Source organism: Coturnix japonica, chromosome Z, assembly GCF_001577835.2.
Source record: "Coturnix japonica isolate 7356 chromosome Z, Coturnix japonica 2.1, whole genome shotgun sequence".
NCBI lineage: Eukaryota > Metazoa > Chordata > Aves > Galliformes > Phasianidae > Coturnix > Coturnix japonica.
The window spans coordinates 42,975,869-42,983,617 of NC_029547.1; positions in this window are offsets into that span (position 1 = coordinate 42,975,869).

Here is a 7,749-nt window from a genome sequence, read left to right on the forward strand (position 1 = left end):
AAGTCTCATGAAAGAGAAAATGGCTCCCTATCTACAGTGCCTTTCACTGTAGGTTGGGTAAACTTGGCTGTATTTGGACTGCTGCATTGATGTAACCACGTAAATGGTTTTGTATGAACTACATAAATACAGTTCAGACAGGCCTGGAACTTTTGTCTCCCACTTGGAGCTGTGTAATTGTTTGTTTCTTATTTTAAAGGAAAATGCTAAAGAAGGGAGAAATGTGTCTTAGAATACAGTAGACGGTCAGTAGTTTATCAGTAATGAACACCAAGAAGAAAAACATGACGGAACAGCTATTGTGTAAAGTATTGGAAAATGATTTGTTTTTGCTTTCAGGCTACTCTCTCCAACTAGTCTCCCTCTCATGTGATGTTAAACTGTTGGGTGTTGTCTTCAGATTTTTCTGTTCACAGTCAGCCCATTGTGATGCAGGCCATAATATCTAGTCTTATTGGTCTATATCATTTAACAGCAAACAAACACTAAACTATCTTTCCTAAGAAATCAATGTGATTTAGAAATAAGCAAAAGCAGAGTAGACTTAAAATCCTTTAGAAGTATTTCTTAAGGAGCTGGGGATGGCTCACTAACTGATTTACCTCCAGTGAAAAAAAGTCCAGTGTTACTGATTAAAATCCAAGTATAATTGGATTTTAATTGGACTAAAATAAAGTTTGCTGCTCTTTTTCTTCTTTTTAATCTTAGGAGAATATATATTAAATACTGTCACTGACTGTTGCACAAGGGAGCAAAAATTAAATATTCTTATTTGACCTAGTCCTGTATTTCCAGAAGGGTGTAAATAAATAAGTGAATCCCTGAAGTCTTGATGATGTACATGGCCTTTTGAGCTTATTAAGCCAAGTTTACTTATACTATGCACAGAAATACTTGATCAATAACTAAACTCTGCAAAATAACTCTTCAGGAACAAGTAACAATCACTGATGATTTGTTTTATGAAGTCAGACTGTTTAACTTTCAGAGCTGATGCTAAGATGGGTAGATTAGGAGAATGGGTGCCTGTCTTCAGCAGTACAAAGAGGCTGCCAGCACCAATCTGCTCTTGTCAAATCCAGAGTATTTCTTTGTGGGCAAGGCACTGACTTTTTGCCTGCAAACAGATGGTTAAAAATAAGATGTTGAAAAATTCTCTTTGACCTTATTAACTCTGATTTATTTAAATTTATTTATTTTTTGAGTTTTGCAAAATGGCTGTAGCTCTCTGGCAAGGCAGAGCCCACTGCGCAGACTGAAATACTCTGTGTAGAAGGAGGCAAAAGGGGGAGGTGGAGGGAGGAGTCCACTTTTCCTTTAATTTAGATTTGTTGCATGTTTACCAAGGTGAGAAGATTAGTGTGCTGGAGATCATTTGCTTTCATAAGCTTTAAACTAGAGTAGAAAAAGTTTCATGTCTTGATTCCTTTCCAACAGCTCTCTCTCTCAGCAAGGCATATAGGAGCAAGCTGAGACATATTGATTGTCAGCAGACTCTTCTAACAAAATTGCCCTGTCTGAATCAGTTAAACTGGGTGGGAAGAGATAAATTCTGCCAGTTTTCTCCCATCATTTCTCCTAGCATGTGGTGAAACACCCAAAGCATTCCTTAGGGTTTTACAAACCAGAATAAATTCTCTTGATTTCTGTATCCAAATAATGTTAAAATTCTAGCTCATATATAGCCATACGACACATAGCTTGTAAGCTTCTTGTCTTCTACAGACTTGCTATGAAATATCGATTCTCTTCATGTTTCACTCAGGAAAAGTATTTTTAAAAGGTTAGGAAATAGGAACGTTAGGTTTCATATTGCCCTATTTAAGCCTAATTTGAGGGAACATAATGCTATTTAAATTTTTGCTCTTCTCAACTCCACCTCTGGTGGTATTTCTGAATGACTGATAGAACTATACCCAAAACAAAATCAAACAACACAACCACCCCAAATTAACAACCAACCCCCCCCCCCCCAAATGACTCAAAGATACTACCCAAAATTCAACCCCTATATCTGAGAGTGTTGTCCAAATGCACCTTGAACTCCGGCACTTTTGGCCATGCCCTCTGCCCTGGAGAGCCTTGTTCCATACCCACCACCCTCTGGTGAAGAACCTTTCCCTAACACTCCTCTGACCCTATTTGTAGCCTTCCTTTGGATTCTCTCTAATAGCTTGAATTCCTTCTTATATCATACTATCCAAACTGCATCCAGCACAGGCTACACAGTACAGAGCTGAGCAGAACAATTCGTCCTCTTTCCCAGTAATTGTCATCGGACGGATGCAGCCCAGAGTACAGTTGGCCCTTTGGGCTGCTGAATAATAAGGTCAGTTTGTGTTTTGTCCTATGAAGACAGAGAGAAAAACTCGACACAAGTGTTAAGGAGTGAAGAATAACCTTATAAAAGCAAACCAGTGCAAAGCATTGTTCATTAGGTAGTTTGGTCTTGATGGAAGGGAGACAGGAATTTCCAAGTCCTGATTATTGTTTCACCACTGACTTGATGGATGCCCTGGGCAAGTCATTGCCTCTGCTGTTCTTTGTCTCTCTCTAGAATAGCAATAGAGATACCTAACCATCCCTCAAATGTATTAAGAAGATTAATTAAATGCTGTATTAATCTGTTTCTATGACTCAATCCTAAATGTTCCTTCCTGTATCAACAGTCCCAAATCACTGCATGATTCCAATCTGGAGTAAACGCACAGGAAAATCATTGATCTCTGTGATCTGCTTTAAACCATCTGGTTGCTTCATACAAGGCTGGAGGATATCTGCCTCCTAGTGTAAGGGGAAAAAAAAAAGTATTGTACAGATGAATGAAAATTATTTTTCTAATGTTATAAAAGGCAAAAAAACTTTACCTGTGAGGAAAACCACAAGCCAAAGATGACTAAAAGCCAGAATTTGAGTGGTGTACCAATGGGGCCAATTCTAGAAGCTGTAGCACATGGGGAGAGCTAAGGCCGCCTGAGCAGCAGTGTCCGTTGGCTCTCACTCAGATTTAACTGTCATGTTATCCTCTAATTTGGAGAAGAAAAATACAGTCTGGCACACCACTCTTCATAGATTTTCAAACCTGTTTTATGGCAGTCCTGCCTGATGGCAGATATAAAATGGGAATTTCCATTCCATGGATTGCTGGAACAGAGTAGCTGTTTCTCATCACATGTGTGCCACCCTGCCTCTGAGCCTGCTGGATCATCCTGGACTGGCCAGTCCTAGGGACAGTGAATCTTTAATGCAGTTCTGGTTTTGAAAATATACAGGAATAGAGTAAGAATAACCAATAAAGCTCTAAGACTTTACATATATATATATATATATATAAATATAATTTCCTCCTATTTGCTATGCTTTTAATGCACTCTAGTTTAAATGGCAAGGGCATCAACAGTTTACGAAGGTAAAGGATATTGACTTTTTGTCTAGTTCATTGTCTAGTTCATAGCTTCTTTGTAACTTAAGAAACCCCCCAAATTAACTTGGTATAGAAAATATATTTATTTATTTACCAAAAGCTCATGCAAATTACATTTCTGCTGAACAAAACTGATGTAGCTGAGTTAGGACAAAGAATGTTATGGTAGACGCAATGTGGTTTTATATACAATTACTCATTGTGAAGACGCTCCTCTACCCCTGACTTAATCATAACTAAATTTTACTGCTATCAGTGCTGCATTCTGAGGAGAGAGATACAATAGGGATTACATTATTGTTTTATGTATGAGCATAAATAACAGAGTCAGCAGATATTTAAGCCCAGGGAGATGTTTTCTCTACCGAGGAGTGAGATGCTGCAAATACTTATTTATTTTCTCTAAGAAGATGTTAAATGGAAGTTTCATGCTGACAATTATCTGCATCATGGTGCAAACTGTGCTAGACTGATTGGTGGTTTAAATGTCATTACCCTATTACTAAGGTGGCAACGACTCTCTAGGTGCTGAAAATGCAAGATGCAGACTATCTGGAGTTATTTAGCAGATATTGAAGTATTCTCCTATATTTAAACCTCCATATTTTTCCTTCAACGGCTATGGAGACGGCTTTTACTGTGTAAATCAATATTCTGCGGTTTTGTTGATTCCACAGTCTGGAGACCGAAACAAAAGGTGCGAAGTTACTCCATTCATCTTAATGGGGTGTTAATGACTTCAAAGGCTGCTTGTGACCATTTAAATGTGAATGCTATTAATCAACAGGATAAAACACAAACACCCAGCTTGAGTCTTGGAAATGTAATTGCACAGGGCAGAGGGGTCCAATTTTGGTTGCTGAATGAAGATGCATGTTTAAAAATAGAAAAGAGGGGTGGAGGGTGGAATCTTTACTTCTTTGCTTTGACAGTATTAAAGGGAAAAAAATCCTAGCTAATGCTTTATTGTTGGTTATAGAAACGTATTGCTATCACAATCACAAATTAGATAGTCTGCAGGAAATGAGTAACTCTCAGCAGTGCTGTCATTTTGATTATTGCTACAAGACAGCAACTTGCAAAATTAAATTTCCTTCAGAACAGTTCTCCTGTGTCCTTTGATCATAAAGCTTATTCTAATAATCACCTCCCCCACAGACTCCCTCTCAGGATCCGTGTGGAAGATTTTACCAGCTTTTGTTCTGTGTAGTAATTATTTTTTTTTCTGCTGTAAACACTCTGTCATCCTAACCCATTTGGCGCATGCATCAGTATAAAATTTGAGGAGCAGGAAGGGATGTTACCGACACTTTTTATGAGTTTGCATATACAGAGTGTACTACTGCTTACTTCTCAAGAGCAGCAGTGAATTTTCAAGGAGGGCAGCTGCCATATTTTAAGATTGCTTATGACACTTAATGCAACTATTCATTTTGTGATTGTCTCACCTGGGGACTACTAGGGTTGTCTTTACAGGAAAAGATCTCGTCTTCTACAGTGTGTAGGGAGATGGGGACTGGCTTGCCCTTGTGAGTGCCACAGTTGTCCCGCTGGTAATAACAAACACATTTCTTCTCATCTTGCCTGCCCCATCCCTTCTTTTCTTCCTTTTCTGTATCAGGTTGGCTGAATCATGTAACTATGTCAGCTTCATTTTTCATTAATCATAACGTAATATATCACATTTTCATATTCTACAGAATCATGGTCTTTATAAGGGAAGATAATTATATTTGCTATAAACTCTGGGGGCTGAGGGGTGTATTCTGCATACAGTTTGAGGAGGAGACTGATCAGATAGATTCTTGTCCACATAGTTGAAGGGTTGCCACATGAAGTGATGCCAGTAGAACAGGGAGGACCAACACCTGCTTTATCCTGTAGGTTTTTCTGCAAGGGACAGTGTCTGTCACAGTTCAGTGTTATGACTCTTGTGTAAAAACAGCTTTTACTTTTTTTTTTTTTTTTTCTTTTTCCTTCTCATGGTCAGGAATAACGGGAAACTCTCTGCCTCAGTTCGCAAGGTAGCTGACCAACAACAAACCTGACCTTACCACTGGTGTTAACTTCTTTCTGGAATTCTCATGCACCGTTAGGTGGACACCTACTCTGAACTTCTAATCTGTCTTTTACTCAGTCTCTGAATGAGGTTTCTCACATCAGTTTTTCCAAAATACTTCCCTTCTGACATGCTTCTTGTTTCTCTTACTGATGTACCACTCCTGAACAAACACTTGGTATTATCTTTGGTCTGGAGCCAGGTTTATTGTGTAATTTGCCTGAAGCCTCTAATGTCCTCTTACTCATGCCAGGTGAAGCAGCTTGTAGCCTCTCTCATACAACTGGACTGCAAATTGTCCAGAGAGTCTGTGGGGTGTGCTCCTTGGAGATCTTCAGAAGCTGTCTGGACAGGGGTCTTGGTGACCTGCTGTGAGCCCTTGCTTGAGCAGGAAGCTTGGATCTTCCAACTTGAGACATTCTGTAATTTGTGGAAAAGTCTTGTTTGTTTTTATACTCATTAAATTAGAAAGAAGACATCATTTTACATGTTACTTCTGGTTGATTTGTTAGGAGGATAAGGCACTATCTTTTTATCTGTGTTTCTTTCAGAAAAAATGTCTTGTGCCAGAAAATCTTTTTTTTTTTTTAATAATTACCACATATTCTATTGAGAAATCTTCCTGGTTTCTTCGCACTTCTTTCTGGAGGTAAGCAATGATTCTTCAGAGGAGAGAAACAGGAAACATACTCTATGCAATCTGCTTCAAATTATCCTCTAATGACTTTTGAATCAGGGAAGGCTTCCATATCTTTTAATATCTCTTATTGCTTCATTGGCTGCATTTCAAAATTTGCATCTTGTTTAAAAGACAGAAAACAAACCTTTCTGAATGAGAAATGTTACATTACTCTCTATAATTCCTAGTGTTCTCTCAAAATAATTTTTATTAAGCATTTGATGGGGAAAGTTCTTACTCTGGAGAAGTTTTGCAAGTGCCTGCTTTCAAAAGTATTCTCCAAATTTTAGCTTTCAAAAACAGTCTCCAAATTTTACCTTGTGTTGTACATAGCTGCTGTGAGAGGATCCCATCGCTGCCAATATTTCTTGCTATTGATATGGCTGTCTAAAATCTATAATGATTTTTAAAATTTTTGTAAACTAAATCTGCTTCTTTCTTATCAAACAATATACTAATCTGTCCATTTTTCCATTAATGCTTCATACATTATCATATTGATCTGCATGAAACTGGCAGGTAGAATTCCCTTTCTCTTTCATTAAAAGCTCAGCTGAGTCCATTAGCTGTTTCTGTGGGGTGTACTGGTATAAGCAGTATGATTATCAATCCATACAAGAATAGCTGGAGGACAGATACTATAAATTCAAGTTCAAGAGTCATATGTAAGCAATTTTATAATGAGTGATTTTAGGAAGTAGCAGAAGTAATAAGAAAATAATCTTGATGACTTTGAAGAAAAAGGGGAAGAGGTGTGTGAAAAGGTGCTGAGTGGAGTCAGAAACAATCTATATAATTAGATATCTGCAGAGCTTTAATGGGAAGGGAAAATAATATGCAGTTCAGTCCCAGAATCCATCTCAGCTCTGAATTTTGCTCTTGGGGTCATCCACTGTAGACAAACATTAAAGGAAGAATAATATGACGGGAAGATTATTCATAATGCCAGATATCATCCGGCTGGTAAAGCAGATATGATGTGCTCTCGGGTGGTTCTACTGCCCTTGCAGTGGAGTGCCATACTCTCTCTTCTCAGCTGTCTTCTCAGCCTCTCCCACTCACATCCCTGGAGGGCAATAGAAGAAGAAATACAGTCACCTGTTCCACCCAGGCTCATCCCTGCTTGGACTGTGGGGCAGAAGACAGCCCTGAAATTCCGGGGAGGTTAATCAGCCCAACCTCAATGCCTTTGAAGTCAAACTACTCTACACATAAAGCTCTGATTTTGGCCTTGTGGTATTGTCAGGTAGCCTTAAGGTAAAGGACAGTCAAGCTGGTGCAAGCTCTTCTTGAATTATAATCAGATGGAATTTATTATTATTATTTTTTGGCCTTACTGACATGTTGGCTTTGCACACCTTAAAAACATCAAAGCTGACAAATGGGCAAGAAACAGCAATGCCGGCAGCACCACAGAAAGGAACAGGAAGAGACAAAATTAAAGAAATCATGAAGGGACTAGTACCATAACGCGAGTCAGCAAAACTCTTTGTATTTGACACATTTCCAGCATTACCCTGGAGAGCTTTCTGCTGCTTCCAGGACTGGGAGTTAGGCATGTCAGTGATCCTATACATTAGCAGTCTT